Source organism: Apteryx rowi, unplaced genomic scaffold, assembly GCF_003343035.1.
Source record: "Apteryx rowi isolate R43461 unplaced genomic scaffold, aptRow1 scaffold_418, whole genome shotgun sequence".
In the NCBI taxonomy this organism is placed as follows: Eukaryota; Metazoa; Chordata; class Aves; order Apterygiformes; family Apterygidae; genus Apteryx; species Apteryx rowi.
This window is the reverse complement of record NW_020450657.1, coordinates 538,203-562,843: the sequence shown is the minus strand read 5'-3', so window position 1 is coordinate 562,843 and position 24,641 is coordinate 538,203. Positions and strand designations below refer to the sequence as shown.

General features: G+C 37.8%; 1 protein-coding gene across 1 annotated transcript in view; it reads left to right on the top strand.

The window, feature by feature from the left end:
- Positions 1 to 228: 228 nt before the first annotated feature.
- The window catches only part of EPHA3 (EPH receptor A3), a 215,147-nt gene continuing 190,734 nt past the window's right edge, over positions 229 to 24,641 (top strand). Inside the window, exon 1 of the mRNA XM_026075985.1 lies at positions 229 to 273. The gene's annotated coding sequence lies outside the window, so the exon portion shown is untranslated. The remainder of the gene's footprint in view (positions 274 to 24,641) is intronic.

Sequence of the window (24,641 nt, the reverse complement as noted above, 5' to 3'; positions counted from 1 at the left end):
TGTCTGCTGTTCATATAATGTTTTAACATAAACAAGATGATCCCTTTCATTTGTCTTTTTCTTTTTTGTAGCTATCTGCCAGGCCACCTGAACAAATCAACTGCTTTACAAGGCCCCAAATAAACACATCTTTTAGTACGGGCTAACTGAGGTTAACTGGACAGAGGCAAATGAAACTCATTCCTCTTCGTTTTGTCTTCTTTTGTAGTTAATCTGCTGGATTCAAAAGCAATTCAAGGGGAGCTGGGCTGGATCTCCTACCCATCACATGGGGTGAGTTCACTAGACTGTGAAATGGAAGAGTGCTGCTACAGACCAATGTGCTATTTAACCATTGTTTCCTCTTCAGGGAACACTGTGTAATAGCTGTGGCTCTTTGGAGCTTCAAAAATAGTCTGTTCTAAACTTGAAATATATGGCTTATATAGCTATGGTGCCTTTTCTTTAGAATATACATTGCGCTGCGTGCAATCCCCATGAAGAGATCACTCTTATTGGAGAAAATGAAAGGAAGAGGTGCACTGAATAAAAAATTGTCAATAAGTACTGTTCCTTCTGCTATCACAATGTGTATTTCTAAAAGATATCAACCTATTTCGTAGTATTACTTGATAATTTATTCAGATGAAAATAGTGGAAGATGAAAAAATTTGTGGACATACGTAAGCAGGTGATGTAAGTACTCATTTGACAACTTTTGTGCTGAATTGTGCAGATATTTTTATTTCTGAGTTAAAATGTTATTAGAGAAATGTCTAAATAATTCTCTTGAGGGAGTTTTTTTTGTATTTATCTTGTTTCCAGATCAAATGAAACTGAACATTCTATTTGGATAAGTAAAAGTTTAGTCTTAGAGGGTCTCTGCTTTTGTACTTGCCAACTCCACATTTTTACATATCGTTTGCTACTGGTCTGCCTCTTTTTCAGATTTTTGCCAACTTAATATCAGGGTATAGCCATCCAGTGGCACTGATAGGTATCTGATCACTCCCCAACTCCTTGTCCCTCCGTAGAATATATGCGTGTGTTTGTGCGTAGGAACAACCCCTCATTGCTTGCTCTTTCTACATTGTGTAGCACTGAAATGGAAGGAGAACCCCACTGCTTGTATTCTGCCCCCGAATGAAAAAGCCCCAACGTCAGGAGCTCCCCTCACCCTTGGAGAAGTCTGTGCCTTCTTGAAACAAGGAGCTCAAGTACTTGTGGCAGCTCCTCTCGCTGCCCTGTCACGTGTGCCTCCCCTTAGATGATACTTTGTTTCCTTCCCCTACGGTAGTCTTATTTTATTGCACTACCTTTGGGATGACAGTTGCTCGCAGTTTTTGTGTGTCTATCTCTGCCTGTGTCTCCTACCCCATGAGTAAACCTCTGCCAGCTCCTGCTGCCACTTCTGCTTCCTTGGGAAACGTCCCTGGTCTTGATGAGGGCTAGGAGCTTCTCTAGCCTAGCAACTGCTATTTTTTCCAGATCTAATGCTTTTTGAATTTTGAATGTTGTCAGGTATTACTTCTTGATCCTTCAGCAGCTTTGGACAAGCTGATTCACCTTTATCACTTTTACAGAGATTAGTGATAACAGTACTTTGCATCTCTGCCTTATGGGATTTAGTTGTTAATATTTGAAGTAGTGCCTTATTGATAATAAGTGTTATGCAGGTGTTTAGAAGTATTTAAGGATTACTGTTTGGTTTATTTTTTTGAATTTGTACATAGATCTCTCTCTGTGTTTGTGAACAAATTGTTCCCTTCTCATGGGGAAGAGGTGGGAAGAGAGTTCATGTTTCTTTCTAGTGGCTGTTCCTGCTGACTTTTCCCAATAAGAAACCTTTATAAACAGGATGTCCAAGAGGGAACTCTCCAGTAATTTCTAGCTCATCAGTTTTTTTTGTCTCCAGTTGCATTTTTTGATTTTGTTTTGCAAAGCCTTTTTTTTCTCTCGCAGCCTCTTCTGCTTTGCTTTACTCTACTCCTCTGTTCATCTCCCTGCAGCTGTGCAGATCTACTGCTTTGCTTTCTGCAGCTGTGCCTCTCTTGCCTTGGATGCCTAAAGCAGTTGGTAGGGAACGATACAGGGTATCTTGGGGGCTATAAGAAAAACAGATGTGCTACATTACCCCAGCAGAAAAGGCCCCCAGATCTCTCAAAGCAATTTTATTAGCTTTTGCAAGTCTGTGTTAGGTAAACCCAACACATCTCATCTGTGTGTGTCTGTGCATGCTGTTCTTATTTACTGTAATATCCATGGATATTAAAGCTAAAGTAAACCATAGAATTGGACTGATGTCTTTGCATGTTAATGAAATTTTTACGTAAAAATCACACGGTAGTAAATTAATTTAGATCCTGCATTGTGAGCAGTTCTGTAAGAGAACTTGGACAATAAACTGTAACCTTCAAAGTACTGTGAAATTTTAAGCTTAAATATTGAAACATGAGTGTAAAGTAAAATAACATCCTATCTGATATAATTTTTGCTGTGAAAAGATATAATAATAGGCACCTCAAACAACATAGGAAAGAGATGCATTCCTTTCACAGCCCTTTATTTATATTCTATTAATTAAACCTGGTAAATATGGCTGCATCTGCCTCCAATCAAACTAAAATATGAACTTAAACTTCAGTGGAAAAACATTGTAATAAAGATGTCGCATCATATTGAAAGACTGCTAACAGCACAGTGATGATTTACAAGGTAAAGCTAATAGAGACACACTTGAGGCTGTGATTCGCAAATGAGAATATTGGTGTTGTGCCAATTCTTCTCCAAAATCCAGCAGTGTTCTCATCTGAAGCCATAAATGCCAATGTGCTGAGGAGGGCAACTTACAAATTTCTAAAAATTAATTTAGATGAAGTATCTAAACCTGTTACTAGGTTAAATCATTTTACCTGAGCTATATATGAAGCTGGTTGACTTCTGGCAAAATGACCCAAGCTGGCTGTCATTTTTGGCATTTAGTGGTTATTCTTTATTCTTTTTTTTTTTCTTTCTTTTTTAAGTCTGACTTGACTTGGGCATTTATAATAACAGCTTTCCAGAATTCCTGAATATTCATGTTCAGATTTATAGCTCATTTGTATTCAAAGATTTCTGTGTCCCACATAAAAACACTGTGATGGCAGTGTTTTAGACCGTGGTTAATAATATCACCCTGTAAGAATGTGATCTCTCCTCGAACCATCCCACACAGCCACAATCTTGGCGTCAGTAATGCTGATCTGGTCAAGCTCATTAAAATCCCTTAAGTACAAAACATTGGCCCTTCTAGATAGCTAAGGAACTGAATTAAAAATATAATAGCTGGCTTTCCTGATGCTTGAGCATGATTGGCAGCAACCACAAGGCCTGTATCCTGTACTACCATCTCCAGCACCTGCCTAGGCAACCTTTTTGTAATGCCAATCAGTCAAATACCAGTTCCATTTCTATAGGTTTCATTAAAGGGGAAAGAAAGAAGAGCTACTTAGTCTGTGCAGAGTATATTATTGATATGCTGATTAAGCATAACGCAAGTGATCATTAACTGCAATTCACGTAAATTACAGCAGCACAGATGTGGGGGTTGGGAGGATAAAAAAAGCAAGTCACTTTAATAATATACAATAGAAATGTGATGGATAATTCATACAGGACAAAAAGAGTAGAGTCTAAATCCTGCTCTGCATATTCATGCAAGTAGTTGTATTGGTTTCAGCATTTTTTTTTTTGAAAGATGTTTGAAATTTGACCCTAGCTCAATGGGTTTGGGGAATTTTCAATAAAATATCTTTGACATAACTGTCGTGCAGCGTTCTCCAGTTGCATAAGTTGTGACTGGATCTTTTAATGTTTATCACCCATATTTATGGAGTTGAGATTTGTTGGGTGCTTTTTTCTATTTGTTGTGTGGCTGGTAGAAAAGTAAAGAGAAATCATATTTATCTTGTCTCTGCTTGTAGCTAGAGAAAAGAATACCCTGGCATTTATTATTCTCATGTAATAGATAATTGTGGGGAAAAAAATGTCCTGTACATGATCAAAGTTACTAAACTGTGGGCCAAATTTTAAAAGATTGGCTGGGAAATAAAGATATTGTCTTGATCATGAGAGCAGTTTTCTAGGTCCCTGAATTTCTTCAGATCCATTTGATCTCTTTGGAAGCTGAGGGTGCTCAGTACCTTAAGATTCAGGGCACATAGTTGAGCTGCTGACTGTACACTGAAGTGCTTTGAAAATCTGTCATGAGTAACTTTGTTTATTCTTAGTTCTCACTCATGATCATTTGGACAAAGCAAGTTGACCATCTCAGTAATGGAAACTGTTTTCCAGGTATGAGAGAAGGGTAACATTCTTTGCTTCTGTAAAAGTTTGTGCTGGGAAGGTCTGAGCATGCATGACTGAGGTTAATGAGAATTTTTCCATCAACACAAATTGGGTTAAAATCCAAAATCATAGTGAGAAGGAGGAAAAGTTTTCCTTTTTATATTTCAAAAGCCTGAAAATAGTTTATCATGTTAGAATGTATTACTGTCCACCCATGAAAATGACAGTCTCCCTAGCTAAATTTGTTCTGCTTTCAATAATCTGCTAACACGGCACTGTAGAAACTTTCTGGCCTTTTTTTTTTTTTTTTTTTTTTGTAGAATACCAGGGACAAAGTGACTGAAGAAGAGTCTGAATAAAATATATGTTTGGATATTCATAACAAGATGCAGAGAGAGAGGAACTTACTCATATTTACCTGTGATTAAAAAAATATATATATGTTTGGAGAGGGGCTATTTACTATGGTATGCTCAAGTAAACTGCTCCAAGAATCTGTATTCAGTGGGAACTAGAAGTTTTTCTGTTTGTTTTGAAAGAATTTTTCAAGATTAATAAGTATTTCTATGAGCACTGGAAATAATGAGGTTTGTTTTCCTACAGCTTTGCATCTTGTGGTTAATTGCATGCTCCGATTGAAGCTTTTCTTGCAGTTGGTTGTTATGCCAGTGGATTTCATGGTATCATGCTTCAGCCTTCACCTCAGCTGGGCACACTGGGAGTTTCTCTTCCCTGCACAGGTTTCTGTTTTCACACTGCTGTAGAACTGCAGGACATCTCAGCCTTCAGTCAAACTTGAAATTGGTCAACAAATACAATGGTAATGAATGAGCTCATGCACAACCTAAATGTAGTTTGTTTGTTTTTTTTTAAGTTAACTGATTGACATCTTAGTCTGTATTCATTTTCTGTCCCTACACGCCAAAGCTATCTTGTCAACTTATGAGTAACACCATTTTTGAAAAGAGGGATATTACCAAAATCACCAGGCTATTGTGAAATTTTTATTAAAACACTTATCATGTTTCAAAATGAAACAAACAATATCAAATGGTTACCGTAAGACAAAAGATTAAAACTGAAAAATAACCATATAAAATTAAAAACTGAAGTACAATTTTTTTCCCCTCTCCCAAACGAAAACGTGTATTATAGTATGTTATATACTATTTTTCCTATTCATTAGCAGTGGAATTTCCTTAGTACTTCTTAAAGATAGTACATTCCATTAAAACCAAGATTTATCTATGCTTTGCTTGAGGTCTGGTCTCCTTTCAACCTTATATATTTTCTACTGTCACGGTAGCTTTCAGGACTTGTGTATCAGGTCTGAAATGTAAGGAGACTATTTTGGCGACTGAATGTCAAAATAACCACTTGAGATTCTGCTTTTATGAATCACAATCTTTGTTGTTTTTTACACTGAATAGCTGACTGAGAAAATAAATTTTTTGATTAATATACTCTATGATTTACTTTTTTCCACTAAGATAGTTGTTTTGGGGACATATAGATAGTATATTCCTTTTAATTTGTTTTTACTTTCTTTGAATTAATGAAAGAGACTGTGAGTAAATAAGACCACTTCTACTATAGTTTTCATAATTTCTTCCTTTCACTAACAGTTTTCCTTTTAGCTCAATGCTGTAATCAAGCATGTATGCTATTTCTCCTTCGCAGACTTTTTGCTTTGCTCTGAGTAGACAAAAACTATTTGAATGTATTTTTTATTACTGTGAAGTGAATGACTTTTGCTTTGCATAGAGACACTTAAAAATCTGCTGTTTTGAAATAAAATATATTCACATTGTCAGAGCCCTAAATCAGAATATGAAGGCTTTCTTAAGTCTGTGGGTGCTTCCTTTACACTAAATCAGAACATGATGAAAAATACTTTGTATTATATATTTTTTTCCCCTTTCTGATATGTGAGACTTTTAGTGCAAGATGATCGTTATATGCAAGATGATTATTTTAGTTATGTGAAAACTAAAACTGGCAGCATCATTTGGGCCTACTTTCTGAATATAGTATGAATGTTTTGTTGCTGTCATTGGAAGCAGTGTGCAAGTATCCAAGGATAGTGTGTGATTTGTGGTGTACTTCAGCTGTGCCTTTTGGTTGGTTTGTACACTCTCTTCAGCTGCTTTCATTAAATATGCATTTAAAAGGGAAGTTTAAATCTGAAAATTTAGGTGAAATTGACTAAGCAAATGGGGGAAATATATTGAAAAAAATTGAGATAATGTATATTATTTCAAAATTATATTTGACTGGCTCTTGTTATAAATAATTAGTCACTATTACCAGAAAGAAATGCCTTTTTAAAATGTGGAGCACTGGAACATTCTTCAGATGTGTTGTTTTGATAATTCTAATCTATGTTCCCTTTGTTTGAAAAATGCAATATGATCATAATGATACCGTGTTTTGGTACATTTAAAAATAGCTTTTAACTTGACATAAACTAAAAAGTATGCTCATTTTTTATTCTAGGGTGATCATTTTTGGAGGAAAAAAATTTTCTTTCTTCTTTTCTTTTGAAACTAGCCTTTTTACCATGTTACTTTAAACTATGAGTTTTCTGATTTAAAGAAAAATACTACTACAGAAAAAACAGCTAAATATACAATAAGTGCAATGCCCTTGTTCCATTTTTTTTATAATGGGAATAAGGAAAAAACAACCCTATTTAATTAGCCTCATAATCGGTCATTTTACTGACTGGTAATAGGTTGTTGAAGGTTGGGTATCAGTTTTCTGTGGTTTCAAAAAAATGCAATTTTTGGCTTGTATTCCAAGACTTAAATAAAGATTTTATTTAGAGCTGGAACTGCAGATACTCCAGCTTCCAATTTTTCTTTTTAACTTTTGAAGCTGAGAAACAGCATCATTTCCCTCATGGGCAGAATTTTATTTCTGTCAGCCCTGTCAGCATAAACAGAGGCCATTTGTGAGTTCTCTCAAATGGGCCTGGTCATCATTAGATATTTTTCCCTTTGTAAGGAAATGCTTATTTTATAATTTTGCCCATTTTCTCTTGTGCTGAATTTATGTGCATAAAATAGAATAAAATGAGGAAAATACAGTAAAATTAACTTGCATGAAATACTGTATCATTTGTCATAGGGGCACACCACAATTGATTTTTAAGAATGCTTTTACAACATTAAGGCCACAAGAACGCTGACTATAATCTCCATTTAAAAATGCCAATAAACATTTTCACCTGATAGCACTGCTGTGATTGTGCATTAATTTTTACAGTCCAAATAGCTCTGTCAGTGACTTATTACAGGAAATTTTTTTCAGTTTTCTGAAAATATTTTAAATGCAAAATGATCATCTGTGTAAAATGGTATTTTATGGCAAGAAAATTTAAATTGCTCCTTTTTTAAAAGGTACTGAAAAAGAGATGTATAAATGCACTAATTACTTGCTGGCTCTTATGTTGAAATGATGAAGCTGAGAACGCAGTGGTTAGTGGCTAGGCAGGAAGACCCCCACATGTTGCTTCGTTCCCCCCCCCCGTCCCCAAATTGTTTGTGAAAACCACCTGAGGATTCTCGATGTTAATTCATTTGATAATTTAGCACAGTAACTTCCCCAATATGGTTTTTCCAAACCTGCCTATTAATTAGAGCCTTTTGAAAACATTAAAAAAAAAAAAAGCTTTTGGTATCTTGAAAGTGTATTTTCTGCACATAAGCAGTGTAACTTGTTACAAGGGTTGTGGGCCGGTGCCCAGGGCGCCGTGCCCGAGGGGGCTGTCGGTGACAGCAGGGAGCCTTTGCGCCTCGGGGTCGAAAACCGCGCGGAGCCGGCGCCCTGGCCGAGCCGGCGGGCCGTTAGCTCGCGAATGAATGAATGGAGGGGAGGGGTGGGCCCCGCCCGCGCGAGCGGCGGCCGTTGGAGCGCTGACCGTTACGCGTGCCCACGTGCGCCCAAGTCAGCCGCGCCGTGTCCCACAGTGCAGCTTGCAGCCCTAGCAAAGGCGTGGCCTCCCTCGCACTTACTCCCTGCTGGCACCTCCTCCAGCTTTGGTCAGTTCTTCCTCTTGCGCCCCTGTTTTTTTTGTCTTCTTTTAACCCCACGGTCGCACTTGTGCTCTCTCTGGGTCTCCCCTTAGGGTGGGAGGAGGCGGCGGCGTTTCCTGGGCGTGGGCCGTAGGAGCTCTTCATCGGGTTGCCGGCTGGGTTCAAAGCATTTTATCGGCGGTGGGGTCCGTTAGGAAATGCCTGACGGGTTTCTTTGGTGGCAGGGGAGCTCTTAAGGGAGGACTGTCGTGAAAATTAGTCCATGCACTTTCGGTTCGGCTGGTATATTTGAGCAGGAATATCGCAAGGTGCCTTTGGTCAGCGTCACTGCTCCCCTCCGAGAATCCCTCACAGCCCTGCCCGACCAGTCCTGGGGAAGTCCCTCTCGCAGGCTGAAGGATCTGTATTTTCATTTTTGCCAGGGTCTGGCTTGGGGAAGGGTTAAAGACTGTTTATGGGGCTGGAACATTTTTTCCGGTATCACTTTGCACTTCTATTAAGGTATCTTCGRAAAAAAAAAAAAAAAAAGCCCCCATAGGACAGAACCGAAGAAGAGGCACGCGTTCAGCAGGCACGGCACGGCCGTCAGGGAGCCGGCCGCGGCCGCCAGTCTCCCCTCTCCCCCCGCCCCTGCGCCGCGCCCGGCCCGGCCCGGCCCGGCCCGGCTCGCCGTGCCGTGGCGGCGGCGGCGCCGGGAGCTGCGGGGGCGGCTCGGCAGGTGGCGCTGTTCCTTCAGCGCGGCCCCCCGCCGCTCGCTGCGCTCGCCGGGGGCGGGCGGTGCCTGCGAGTGAAACTCGCCCCCACAGGCGCTGGGAGCGCACGAGCTGATGGCCCGCACCTTTTGCCTCCCGCTTCGTTAGGTTTGCCGTGGCCAGTTAAGCAGCTGCTTTGGTTCCCCTCAGATATGTAGCCCCGCTTCAAAACATAGCAAACAGCCTGTCTTGCAGTTTGCAATGTGCTCGCTTGGCCTTGAAGTGGAAGGTGTCATGGTGAAATGCATGTTTCATACTTATGTTCTGCTTTTAATCTGTGATTGAGTTATGTGAAGGATATGCTGGGGTTAAGGGCTCTTTGCAGTGTGTATAGATGCTATCTGATGCGTAATATGGTGATGAAATCTGAGTTTTACAGTGTGACATTTGGTCCTTTCATCTGTGTTAGTTTTCCCTTCCTAACTGCTGTTCCTTGATGCCTCTCAGACTAGAACTGCATTTCCACCTGTTGGAAATTGTTGATTTTTCAAAGACCCAATAGGAAAATTAAGGCATACAGAATGATTGTTAGTTGTCTATTAGCACATGTTTGTATGGATGGGTTCTGCGCTGCTGTGTGATTTGTGTGCTGTTGTGTTAGATGAGTAGGGGCAGTCAATACCATMTTTCCTCAAGGGACTGATAATTGATTTTAGTCAGACTCTAGGGAAAAAAATTGGAATTGCTCTGTGTATGTTCTCTTTGTTTTGAAACCAAATAAAAAAAAACTAAAACCACAGTAAACTTTTTAAATCTACAGGATATTTGCTATTTATAGTAGCTGTACTGCTGAAGCTTAGTTTCTAAATTAGATGTGAGCGCTCATGTATGCTGCCTTCTGTGTAGAAAAGCCACGGAATGGCAGGAATTGTCTTTGTATCCTTCACCAGCTGCTTATCTTAGAGCACTACAAATAGATTTTAACCAACACCCCTTTAAATAGGGCCTGTTTAAGCTTCACTGATACTGACAAAAAATTGCTAATGTGTGATGACTTAACTTGCTTCAAATTCTAATGTTCCTTTAAAATTATTGCTGGTGGGAGATGCTGATAATGCTAATGTAGATTACGGATCAGGCTGCAGAAAGGTATAAATTAGAACCTACTTTTCCCTCAGAACCACTTCTTAAACTCTTCCTTGATACTGAAATGTGTCTTGGTTTCAGAGATGTAGGTCATCAGAGAAATCACTGAAAAGTTGTTTAGAAGAGTTGCCTGGAGGTCATCTTAGTCCATCCAATCTCCTGCTCTAAGAGGGATTACTGCTAACGTTAGGTCAGGTCAACCATGGCTTTGTGTAGCTGAATCGAGGAAGCCSCTAAGGATGAAGATACCATAGGCTCTGTGGGCAGCCTGTTTCAGTGCTGCACAGTCTTCCTAGTGGATAAAATTTTTCCCAGTATCTAATCTGAACCTCTCAAGACATGGTTTGTGGCTGTTGTCTCTTTTTATACCATCTACCACTACTGGGAGAATTTGGCTATGCTGCCTTTTTGAACCCCCTTTAAATTATTGTAGTCTGCTATTAGATCACTTCTTAGCTTCCTCTGCCAGACTAACTAAACAAGCCCTGCTTCCTCATGTTGTGTGCTTTTGTGCCCTGTCTTGGTGCTCAGCAATATTACTCGTTACAATGCCATCCATATCACCATGGTAGCTTCCTTAACTGGAAGAGATGAATATACAGAAACACCCTACTAGGAGGGTAGAAAAGATCCAAGAGGATGAAGTAAGAGTGTAGGTGCTTTGTCTATGTAATTGATGAGATATTTCAGACTAGAAACAGTTCTGAAGCAGCATTAACTTTCATTTTATATACCCTTTACCACCCAGGGACTTGACAAGTGGAGATTTGGGTCCTGGAAGATTTATGATTTTGTAGAAGGAGAAGGGAACTGCATGGTATGGCCTACTTCTCCACAACTCCTGAAAATGAAAAGTCTTGTCCTCTACTAGCATGTTTCCCAAAACCTCTTATAGTGGGAGACATGTTTGTCTAGAATCTGAAAGTTTTCTAGGCTTTTTCTCTGCCAATCTGAAGAGCTTTTTCCATGGTAGCCAAAAATCTTAAACTCATGTTTTCTGCTTGAAGGGGAGATGTTGTTTTTATAAGATTCAGTGGTAGGAGTGGGTTTTTTTTGATTTTAAGAACAATTCCTGTTTGATTTGAGTGGCTTTTTTTTTTTTTTTCTCAAGACAAACATTTTCTGAAAGTGAATAGGGCACAGAAGAAGAGGGATAAGGAAGTAATGGAGGCAGCTGAACTGAAGTGAAGATGAGAACTGAGCGTAGAATGGCATTAAACAGTAGAAGTAGGCTTGTGGAGAGAGGTGTTGGGTGTGAAGGCAGATGAATAATCTGGGTTGAAGTCTGTAGAAAGCAACCCTGGTTTAAACTGCTTGTGGAGCTATTCCTGCTGCCTTCCGTCTGGAAGAATTGGAACTTCTTTCTCCATGGGACAGTAAGGAATAAAGATGCCACAAGAACCTTCATATTGCAGAGGAAAGGCAGAACTCAGCCTCCCTCCAACTCCTGCTCCTTCCTTCATGTTGTAAGGATTGATTCAGTGGTTTTTGTAGCTGTCATCTCTTCAAAACTGCCTTCTTGAACCTCTGTGCAAATACTTTCTAGAAGTTCAAACAAACAGGATTCTTGCTTTTCCAGTGTTCACTTATGCTAATGCAAAATTAAAATGACAACCAGAACTTCAGAAGTTAATTTGCTTCCTGACCTAGTTTGATACATTAATGTGCAATGCATTCCATCCAACTTATGGGATACGTAACCTGACAAAGAAAACATTGCTACTGGAACTTGAGCATTTATATTTCCTGATATCCTTGTGTTACCTGTTCAACTTTCGCTAATATTTTTATGACACTTTATTAATAAATATAATGTATCCCTGATGTTAATTTGATTTTACTCTGAAACTCGGTAATAAATGTTTGAACTGTAGAGCGCTTAGTAGAAGTGCTTTAGCCTGAAGGAATGTTTAGAGAAGAAGCTGAGTTGTGCCCCTCCTGCTGGCACAGTAATTCAACAGCATCTATTAAGAAGTAAATGATTTTCAGATTAGAACATCCTCTTACAATGAAAACATCCAGAGGGGTGAACATCAAAAGGATCAGTAGAAGAGTACTATGTGGATGAAGGACAGGCAGGGTGGTGAAGTAGTCAGTGCACAAAATGAATGTGCAGCCCAGGTGGAAGTTTGCCCTCTACTAAATGACCGGTTTTGCTAGGACTGTTTAAATCTTGCATGATTTTGTAGATTGGGAACTGGAAGTATCTCCAAGATACACGTGTGACTGAATAGGGGTAATGGCTGTTAAAGCACAGAGGTTTGGATTGGATGGGTGGACAGCAATTCCCAGACCTTGCAACAAATAAGTTGCTGGACTTCAATATTGTCAAATCTTTAATTTACATACTGATTTAAGAGAAGATACTGTATTGTCTGTCTCATGCTCTAGCAGAGGGTGGAATGTGGGCTAATTCTCTTCCCAGTTCCTGAGAAGTTTGAGCATTTATTTTAAAGTATTGATAAATAAAATGGCAACAGAAACTGAGAAAAGGGAGAAGAGTTTAGAAATAGGAAGTAAGCATGGAGTGTTGGTGTTCTTAGGCTTCTAGGAAAGTATTAATAGGTATGTGACATACTAGATCTTGAAAATACAGTTGTGTGAGTGCACTAGTGTAATGGCTTAATTTTTAAGGTGGAGGGCAGCACTGAGCTCATAGAGTTAGCATATGTTTGGTTAAACCACTTATTAATAGAGATGCAAAATGGAAGGTCTACAATTTGTGTTATGTAGGTTGATATGTGGCAACTTTGAGGACTGAGCACAAAAAGCAGTTTTATATGACTGAGRGTTGTGTTTTAACTGAAGAGTGGCAGGTCTACATATAGAAGGTGAAAGCGTAAGGTGAAACAAAAGAGGTAAGAATATACAATCTGTTGGTATTTATGTCCTTTTAAAAAACAAAAGAATTCAGCAGCGATAAGGAAGTATCTAAGCTGAAAGTGTGTCCTTGGACTCTTTTACAATGACTGATGCACAAAACTGCAGCATTATGTCTGCCATCTTGTTTTATGTTGCATATAAAATGTATATTGTTTCTGGCATTTTTAGAAGTAAACTTTTTTTAAACCATATGCATCTTAACTGGTGCATGTTAGAGGTATTTACAAACACTGGTCAAATGTTTGTTTAACCTAGTTCACTAGTTGAGTTAAAAGCACTGCTGTGACTGAATGTAAACAAGTTTTTGCATGGCTGCTTTGCAGTGTGTTTTGTGTAAAAAAAAAAAAAAAAAAAAAAAAAAAAAAAAAATCAAGTTCATTCAGTAACTAGGGTGCTGGCTTTTTTCCATCTGGTTGTGACTTGTTTAGAAAAACTGATTTAAATATACAGATTCAGACCTTCCTTTTGCATTATTCTGTAAAACAGAGATTTTGAATTAAAATCTTGCATATCTTTTTACTTTTCTTTGCATATTCAAATTCAGTAAAAGTTACACAGCTGGGAAAGACCGAAGAAACAGACAGGAAACAGTCTGCTTGTAATTTCTGTTCCTTGTATTTATTAAAAAAAAAAAAGGGGGGGGGAGAAAAACACCAACTTCAAATGATAGCATTCTGTTCAGCATATCTTTTTACTACTAAATTTTCCTCTGTAGCGATTACAGGAAGCTTTAAAAATGGAACAATCTTCCTGCCTGTGTTTCATGCCAGTGAAGGCTTTGGCTCTACTCTGTTGCCTCTCTTGTCACATGCAGCCAGATTCTACCAATTGTTTGGGAGTTTACTGAATACAGTGGAGTGCCAGGCCTTGTGTCCTCGAGTATCTATAGGGTGGGAGTAGTGCAGAGGGTTTTCTCCAATGCTCTGCTATGGACTGTGGAAAATAAACCATATTTGTTCTCAAAACTCTGTATTCTGGAGGGATTTCATTTACTTTTGAAAACTGTGGCCGATTTCAGCCAAATTTGATGGAGGGACCTAGGTCTCAAAGATATTGAATTCCTACATCTTTCAGGTAAAAAGGATTTAATTAGGATTCCACTGAACAGCCCCACTCATGCTGAAGTACGCTTCATTAACCACTGGAGTATCTACATGGAGTAGAGCCTTTATAGAAGTCCAGCTCAGGGAAAGCCTTTAGATAAAGCTTGGCATCCCAAAACATAAAGTCAGCCAAGCACCAGATAAAAATCTGTATGAACCCGGCTTCCCTAATTATCACATACTTAGGAATTACTTCTGGCAGACTTCCTTTGATTTTGCATTTCTGAGGTGTGGTCTCTGAAGTGCAATGGCTAGTGATATGTATAACCCCACACAGGATGTACATCTCTGTGTTTAAAACTGTAATACTTTGATGGAATTAAAAAAAAAACACCTTGGAAGCCCATGTATCTTTTAAAATCACTGTTTATATTCCTAATAATTATAATCCTTTTGAAAATCTTAAGCATGTGACTGTTTAAGAGAAGCAGTTTAGCTATCTATATGCTTACCATTTTTTGCATCCTGGTAAAAACTGCTTTGAATACTCCCATTGTACTAATAGTATTTGAAAATTCTGCTAGAACAACAACTTCAGCAATATCTGCTATTAATCATACAGAAGAAAGTGATCTAAGAGTAAAGTATTGGAGATGCCCGAGGTGGGACGTATCCAACAGGGGCTTAATGAGTATGAGTGAAAACTTTTCATCATGGATGTTTCAGATGACAAGATGATGTTAAGTGGTCTCTGCTCTGTGGCCAGCAAGGAACATCAGAGCCATTATGGCAGCAGACATTGTTAAATGCATTCTGATGGGAATTAACTATCTATAAGAGTTGAAAAGTTATATTTAGAAAAATGGAAGAGGAATAAGGAAAAGGATATCTAGAACAACTACCCAGATGAATTTTCTAAACTCGGTTCTTATCAGAAGGCAGAACCACTTTTATCCTAACAAGTGTATCACTGGACAAAATGAAGACTGGAGAGAGCTCTAGGTTGTATAGTATATTAAAGTTCTTGCTGACCTACCTGTGAACTGATTTCAGTTTGTAAGAATCACGTTGGATTTGTATTGTAACTAAGAGTAGAATATAGCTTCATGCAAGTAATGTTCTTGCACTGAACATAACAAAGAGAAGTCTCCCTTTATAATGTCATCTTTTTTCACTTCTAACCTAAATGAGTAATGTTTTGTAAATGTGATGAACTGAAAAAAAAATATAAATTGTTACATTTCAGCAGCACATTTTGTGAGTGACAGTCAGTGGTATAAAGTCATGGCTGAAAAGGACAGAAAAGACAGGTGAAAAAAGTGAAGAGAAATCATTGATTGAAAATAGCTATAAATGCCTTCGTTGTGAAGATGGGGTGAAAACACAAGAGCAACGAGCAATCAGTGATGGATAGTGTATGCAGTATGTATATTTATAGTAAAATGGGAGACTGGAAAGTTTATTGGATGGTTAATGACAATATTAAAAAGATAATAAAGTAAGAGTGCCAAAAGTCAAAATAAATAATAAAGACATATTGTATTATTTGAGAGGGAATGGGCCAATAAAAAGTAGTAGTGAAGCATCTTAGAAATAACTCAGGATAACTTAAGGAATATGGAATTTGCATAAAACCAAAATTAGATTAAAGATTTACTTCAGTGTCCACAAATCTCTAGAACTGTGTAAACCAAGAATAATGCGAGAAAGATCATACAGGGTTTAACTGACTGGGGGACTCTTTCAGTATTAGACAGCTTGTTTTGGTGACCTTTTGCATTTTGTGCTCTGAAAGAAGTGGGATAGTATGGGGGAAAACAGCAGACAGCAATGGGAGATATGTCTACAGTGTTGCGCAGAAGGAAACAGAATTGAGGAGAGGCAGCCAGAGAGGAAATTCAGGAAGCGGGGGGAGGGGAAAGAAAAATGTAGGATGGAAGGGAAAGAGAATGGAAAATATACCCAAAGAGGAAGAAGAAAGGAATAGTACTATCCCCCATCTGAAATACTGGGGTTCAAAACAAAAGCCAAGTTTCAAACTGGAGAAAATACAGAGCATTTGCATTTTCCTGGGGAATCATACTTTAAAATATATAACTATGTATGAGCAAGCTGTAAGCTGACAGAGAACCATACAGCTTACAAATTAAATAAGTTTTTCCTGTTGTTGGTTACACTAGTAGAAGAGAATCCATATTTGCTTCATGTCCTGCAGTCTTTAGGGCAACATGGTCCTTTCTATCCCTGGCTTTCCAAAGGGTTGTCCATGCTTCTAGGGGTCCAGAAAGGTGAAGAATGAACGATGGGTTGGTCTCAGAGTAATGTCTCCTACCCTACCAGCCCTCTGTAATTCCGTCACAAGCCATAGATAGTTTTATGTTGCATCGTTGTGATGTTGCTCTCCGGCTGGTTGCTTAGTCCTTCTACTGGACCTGCAAACTAATCGTGGGATGAGAATGGAGTGGTGGAGGATATAGGTGGGGGACTGAAAGGTACACAGCGCTTGCTGAATCCTGTTGAGTAATGCCTGCCCAAAGTTGTAGCTGCAGTTATATGGTCCACATAAAACTGGATGAAGTTGATAACATAAATCTTTCCATCAGCTCTGACTTTTAGCTTTAAAACACTATGCTTTTAAAAGTTTAGCAGCAGCTTTATAAACACTTTGCATCGTTCTGTATCTACAAGCCTTTATGTAAAATACATTTCTCTGTGGTTCAAATAATATAAAGAAACTATCGGATAACCTGTTCCATTGAAAAACTTTTTCCTGCTAGTAAATTTCATCTGTACTTTTGTTAATTACTCCTTTCCAAGATTTAGCAGATATTTTAATGGGTAGAATGAATACAGAATCCTGGTCAAAAGTATTACAATGTAAAGCAAAACTCTAAGAGTTCTTTTTCTGTATTTTTACGAATATAGTAGAAGCTCTCTGTGCTCTTTTTTCTCTCAAGATCACACAAATGCAGCCAACTTTATAGACATGATACACTGACCCTTTTGCCTGATAAGTAGTTGAAAATGCAAATGCTTGATGTGCAAAGTTACATGCAGTTAATTCTGTATGCAGCCTTCTGTGTATAAATATAAATAAATTCTGACAGTTTTGGTGTATAATGAGTTTGTTCAATGAATTAATTTTCAGGTGCTTTTGGTCACAGTTTGACAGATGCACAGTTTTAGATTGTTTCTGGAATGCTGAAGAGAAAATCCTTAAAACAAGTAGTTAATTAAGCTTCCTGAATTCCTGAATTAAATTTTTACCCAAATTGACAGAGGCAAAAGGGTGATATGATCACAGTTGTAATAGGACTGGATGGCAGACCACAATGTATAACATATTATACAATATAGCATGTATTATATCCAGCCATTCACTCATCTCTCCATCCAGGTTTTGACTGAGTCCTCTTGACTATAGAACGTGGCTTTTTGGGCATTCTTTGAACAGTTTTTAGGTTTCTGGTTTTGTGGATGAGGAGGCTTTTCTGTGGATGGGAGGGGAGTGAACATAAAACATTTTATTAACATAAAAGATTTTATTAACATAAAAGATATCACATATCACGTGTTTCCCTTTTCCCCATGATAGCATCTTTTGACTCTCAAAAATAGCTATACATTCCCCTTTACGGGTGTTCTTAAAATCTAGTGGTATGAAGATGAATTCAGAACTTAGCAAGGGATCAAAGAGCTTGGTAAATGTGAGTCTAATTCTGACTTAAGTCTTTCAATGTCAGCTCCCATTCTTCTGGATGCAGGTGTTTTTTTAGTCTGTCCCTTTATCTTTATACATGTTTCACTTTCCTTATTAATTTTTTAACTTTTATGCACATGACATTTTAAAGTCATCTTCTACGCTGTGATGCACAAAGATTTCCAGCAGTTTTTTCTGAGAAACATTCTTGCTCCATCAATGCAACTTGCAAGTGCAAGTAGGGTAGGATGCTGGGAGCAAAGGCAAAGGACTAGGCTTCAAACTCCATATATGTATAGGAAGCAATAATTGAGACGGGAAAGAGTGAGAACTGAGAATGCAGGGAAAGCGGTGTGTGCTGTTTAATGATATGCAGGCTGCCTATCTAGAGAGTTTGCAAAAGCAGATGTTAATGTTTGGGTGATGTGGAACTTCCTTCTCTGCACGATTCTTCTTTTCAGATATCTGTACAGTACACACACACATAAACATGCACACAAATGATTTGGCCCTTAACTTCACTAAAAGTTTTTGTTTTTGTTTTTTTAGGATTATAACTTCAATAAAATTGACTGCATCATGGAGATGTCAGTTCTCTCTCTCTCTCTCTCTTTTTTTTTTTCTCCCCTCCCCTTGTTCTGCTTCACTTTTCCTAGTCTCCAGGAACAGAAATGGAGGTGACATGTCTTTTCTTGAACTTCTGAAGCAATCAATACATTGTCCTGCAAGAGGCTCTTCACCTACCAAGTTTTCTGTGACTAAAATTTAGGACTTTAGATTCAAGCATTTGAAACCCAATTCTATGGAAGAGGGGTTTGTTCATACACATTGTTATTTAGTTCCTTCTGTGTTTGGTTCTGATGTGTTAAGCCTGTGAAAGATTTCTCTCAGCTGTTGAATAAGGTCAGTCTTTGTATTGTGAGGGTGGGACCACCAGCAGGAATCACAGTTAAAGTCCGGCAGGAGTCTCAAGTGCCAGCACTTCTCAGAAATTGTGAATTTCTTTTAAGAGCAGTGTTCTTTTTGCCTCTCATTTGTGTTTTGACAGTGGTCCCTGGCAGAAGAATTCTTGTGCTGTTTGTAACCACCCCTGTTCTAGAAGTAGTGTGAGTGTGAAATAAAAAAGCTGTTCTCTATTTTGCTGATTCCCTTGACTGGCAGCCAGTGCAAAAAGCCCTGACATCTGCTCTGAGTTGGCAAAGGGCAGCTATAAGTCTGAAAATACAGGTAAGCATTAGGGAGACCATAATACTTGTTTCAGTAATTTGATGAATCAATAACTGGGAGAGAATGTTGGAACCATATTCATGACAAAGTCTATGTTATGAAGCATTTGCTGCTTGTGAACTAATGTTTTGATGTGTGATGCCATATGCCATGATGTTAGCTCTACTTTCTAATTAGGAATTCCTGTTGGAATAGGAGTTGTTATCAGTGATTTACCCTCCTCTTCTTTCCCGCCCCCGACAAACTCCACAACTCTGAGGGCAGCTAGTGGATAGTTACAGCATATGACATTCAATTAGAAATATGAACTGAATCATATGGCACTAAATACAAAAGCATCTCACAAATCAAGAGTTTTTAATCATTCAAGTCTGCTGTACAAATCTTGTCTTTTCATCATGCTATTTTCATGATTTTTTTAAAAGTATATGCAGGCTAATTTTAAAAAGAATCTCCTAAAAGAGTATGCATCCTTTTTCATAAACTAATTTTTATTACACTTGAATCTGCATTTCTAAGCAGTGTACTGGTATATCTGAGTAGCCAAATGTAATGAATGTGAACTGAGGGAAACACTGTCAAGTCTTGGAAACCAGATTTTATTTTACTGGAAATTTAAAAAGAAGAAAGCATCTTACCATTTTAAAATAAAGTATTAAGTATTAAAATAATTCAGTTTAATTGAAATGAAGGCCACAGACCAGATCATTGTATTGATATCAAGTTCTTTATGATTTATGGTACTAAAGTGAATGTGAAATTAATTAAATAGTCATTGATCTTGTAGTGTAATGTATTGACGATGTACAATGTGATATCTGTCTTCTGAAGTTTGACTGCTTTCTCATCTCTCAAAGTACAGGAAGTAGGATAATGATAAGGAGTAGCCTATATTTTTATTTCTTAATAGGGCAAGAGAAGGGAACATCTTGACCTTGTTCTCCGTACTGTTTTGAACAACCCATTTGGCTTCAGTGGCATTATAGATGATTTGTCATGCACTATTTTCCTTACCTAATTTACATTTGTGACATTAAGTCTTTGTAAAATACCTTTCTTCAGAAGTCTACATAACAAAATAAGACTCACTTACTTGGTGATTATACGTATAGAAGTCTCACCATGAGTGCAGAGCTAAAACCTAGGTGATAAATGCCTCTACTTTGTACCTTTGACCAATTTACTTGCCCTATTCTATCTCCCCTAAGCCTGTTTCATTCCACAGATTTGAACAGTTTCAAATAGCTTCTTTAAAAAGGCATCAAGCCACATAAATGTTTTATTTTGTAAACTTTGGAATTTAAATTGCCATATAAACACAATAGCTAGGACAGGCAGCATTTAGACATGAATATGCTGTTCAACGTAGTGGCAGTTTTTCATTAGATGCAACCTCTGTCTGTCTGGAAAAGTCAGATATGCATGGGGAGAAAGTCAGATTTGTCAAGTTTAGATGAGTAATACTTCTGATCATGGCAACTTGGTTTTAGGAGACAGACTGACTTTGCATCGTAAGCTTGGTCAAATCCTAATTTCAAGCAGTAAGATGTAGTAAAATCGGTATTTCTGGAGAGAAGGGAGGGAGCTGTTACTCTTGTACACTAATAACTTGTAGTGACATGTGACATTAACAGCTCTAATCTGAATCAATGCAGAATGGTTCTTATTTAGGTCCTGGTCTTGGTAAAGGTTGGTATACGGATCTCATGATTTCTCTGACCATTCTGTCAACTCTCAGCATTGTCTTTCTGCCTGTGACTGAGATAGTTTGGAATGAGCTTTTCCAGAGCTACAGCATAATTTCAACAGCAGCTATAATCATAGTGTATAAAGGGTTTTGAAAGTGTGTGTGCGTGTGTGTGTGTGTGTGTGTGTGTGCATGCGCATGCTTTAGTGATCTGGGTGTGTGGGGGGATCTGTTGATTTAAATATTAATAGGAAATTCTTTGGGTACAAATCTGATCTCAGTAATACTACCTTTTACCATAGCATTATTATACAGGCTTCAGAGGAACAGCTCTTACACGTTGTGGTAATATCCTAATAAGACCAATATTAGGTTTTGCCTAGATTTTTTTCTAACCAACTCCATGCTTTCCCATAGGTTAAAGAATACATGCTTATTTTAGAGTATTGTCAATAAAACTGCTTTCTTCCTAGAAAACCACTAAATCTAAGATGTATAAAAGACACAGGCACACAATTGGTTAACTTGAAGTATTCCAGTTTTCTGAAATGAAATTAGTCTGTGTTATTTAGCAATGAATAACAAAAAGAGAGGATTTGTTTATTGTGTAGTTGCTGTGTGTCTTGTTAATGTGTTTTCTTTGCAAAAAAGAACCAAAGTGCCAGCCAGAGGCTGGCACAAAAAATGACATAAAAAGCAAAGTTTTTTTTGAAGGAGTGGGGAGGTGCATAAAAAAAAAAAAGGTAATTTTTAAGGAGAAATTACCTTCTGTTTCCTGATGGTGATTTGTGACAGTTGCTGCAGTTTAAAACGAGTTAGAATTGAACAAAATGTCAGAAGAAGTAAAAGTACCGAAGTATGGAATTTTTATGAGTTCTCAAGCTTTGAAGAGTGATATTTTACTATGATACCCTTAAACATATCTCAAAAATAAAAAGGTTCTTGATACATGGAGACCTATAACTTCTGCGACCATTGTTGCTTTACTCCCTGTATTTGATTTTCAGGTTTTCTGTAATCTCATTTGAGCAGAAGTTTTGTAATCTTCTGTTGATGTGGTTTGTCACAAACTGTGAGGTAATGTTTTATTTTGTGTTGTGTTATTGTATGTAAATAATAGATTGGGTACAAGTAAAGAGCTCCAGGTAGGCAATTTTATTGTTTAAAATTAAGTGATAAACCATTGTTCAGGACAGCTTCACCAACATCATTTATCAACCATTTAGTAGAGTATTGGACACTTGCAGAAAYTTCTTGTGTGAGCTATATCTTTAGGCCTCCCCAAGGATCTGTGAAAAGTGTAACTAGCAGCAAAAATCCATGTATTTGGGGTTTTGTGACAAAGTGTGATTTTTTTTATTTATTTAATTTATTTTTTTTTCATGTGCATTATCTATAGTGCATTGTGGTACCTGGAAGCTGGAGTTATGAAAAGTAAGTTAAATAATTCAAAAGACATCACAACAATTCAGTAGGCATAAACTTATCTGGAGTGGACCCAGGGCAGAGTTTCAGTTCAGCAAATGGAAGTGTTTTGGTTTGGTAGAATTTTCCCTTCAAAAAGCTGAAAAAAAGTTGCAAAACTTAAACATTTTGGGGGATGGGGGATCATTTTAAAACTGCAAGCTCACAAATGTTGTTATGTAAAACTGTAGGATCCTCAACAAAAACATATCTAATTTTAGTTTTTATTTGTGATGTGATCTGTATGCACACACAACTGTGTGCATATATATGTATGTAGGCATGTGAATGGCAATGTGTTTATCAGCTGCCACAATGACGAACATCACATTTTTGAGCTTTAGCATTTTAATTAAATGTGTTTGACTTAAAATGGTTATACATGTCCTTTCATGGTCAAGTAACTGTATATCATATATCAGATAAAAACAGAAAAAAGGAACATCTTTGATACTGTCTTTTAGGTCTTGGAATTTCTTTTGAGATTACGATAAAAAGGTTTTTTTGCCATTTTTGAATTTGTGTCACCCAGGTGTTAGTTAAATATAAAGAATGAGCATGCAACTCTGTAGGATGTTTTTGCAAAATCAAAATGATTAACATTGTATTCCAATCACATCCATAGCTGTTACAGTTTCTATCATTTGAAAAATTGGTAGTCTGAGTTGATGATCAATATACGACGGGGGGGGGACGGGGACTGACTGCAATGTGATATGAGAGCACAGGATATTAAAAGAAATTATATGCTCTGAAAAAAGAGGTGTTTACTGTAGTCAGGACCTGAAACATGAATGTAGAAAAATGAAAATGGAAAATTAGTTCAAAAATGATATGCAAATAATCATAAGAAAAAAATGAAAGCAATTGAAGGTCAAACACTGACAAATTTTGTGTTGGAGTGATAGAAGGGGTTTTGTCAGTCTCTCCAGTGTTTCACTTGTTCTCTGTATTTACTGTACAAGGATCTTGAATGCTGCAATAAACTTACTTGGTCGTCTCCTAAGGCATTTTTTAGATGTATTTGTCTGTGGTCATTGTAAATAGAGGCCACAGTACAATGCAGAAATGGAAATAAAGAGTTTTTCAGTTTTCTGTGGAAAACTGAATTGCAGGCTATTTTAAGATCATGAAATAAAACACTCCACTTCTGTCTTTTTGCAGCTTTGTATTTTTGTTTATTAATATCAGCCACGCTTTTTCTACCTATATTACATGTATTTAACTGTGTGTAACTGGCTCCACAGTTCACATCATCTCTGAAATTTTTCCGGAGTTTGTCATAAGTACCTGGTACTTCATTGTCCTGTTGTTTGGCCTGCTTGTGTAAATGAAATGAACAGGATTTTCTCTTTTTCTATAAATATTGTTTTACGCAAACCAGTTGTTTTATGACAAATAATTGGAGGGTGTAGCATTGAAGAGCATGAAATAAAACTTGAGCAGCATTGTATGGAAGAAAAAATTGAGCCGTGTGGGGGAAAAAAAGATGCAGTAGTATCAGTGCTCCTGTGGCTGAAAAACCAGATGTGTTTATTTTGTTGAAATTTAGTGAGAGTCAACATCATTTAGGTGTGATATTACAGCAAAGTTCATACTATTATTTATTGTATTAATATCTCTTATGGTAAGATTGCATTAATGCCTAAGCAATATCTAGATGTAATAAAACAAGGATAAAATGTCTGTAGGTTACTCTAGTACTAAAAATGAGCACTGAGGGTGCTAGAAGATGCAGCATTAGATTGAAATGGAACAGCTGGGTCAGAAAGAGAAGAATTTTTTAAAGACCAGTAAAAAGACTCATTGCCTTTTTTCTGCTTTGCACTTGGAGTATTCAGACTGTTGCAGCTAGGAGGAATACTTGCAAAGTACAGAAGGGCAAGAAAACTGTGCATTACAGGGGAGCTTTTGCCCCGCAAGAGTGGTGTGAGACCTTGTAGGACTAGAATACTGTGAATTTTTATGCTTGGATCGACAACAAGGTGTTTTACCCAGCTGTTCCTGAAAACCTGATAGAGTAACTAGTACTTGAGGTAGCAGAGTTGTATCTCAACACTGCAGTATAAAATAAGTAACAATGTAGAATATGCTTTGGACTTTGTATCTCTCTTCTGTTATCTGATTTATAGAAAGCAAGCTATAGTTAGAAAAGATTTAAAATAATGGAGGCCATAATTGAATGTTCTAGCCTTGTAGGCCCCTTCCCACCTCCCCCCAGGGAAAACACAAGCAAGCATCAAAAATATTTCCCAAAGAACTGGTCCCTAACATTCGTCCCTCATTATTCCTAGAGCTACTGCAGCAAGTTATCTAGGATTAGTGGAGATTTAATTAGTATCTAGGTTTTCAGTAGTATACCTTGCTGTTTAAAACTTGCTGTGTTGGGCTTCTTAGAGACGGGTGATGGGCCTCTTAAAGCTGTGGTCAGGAGGAGCTCTATATAGTATTAGTCTG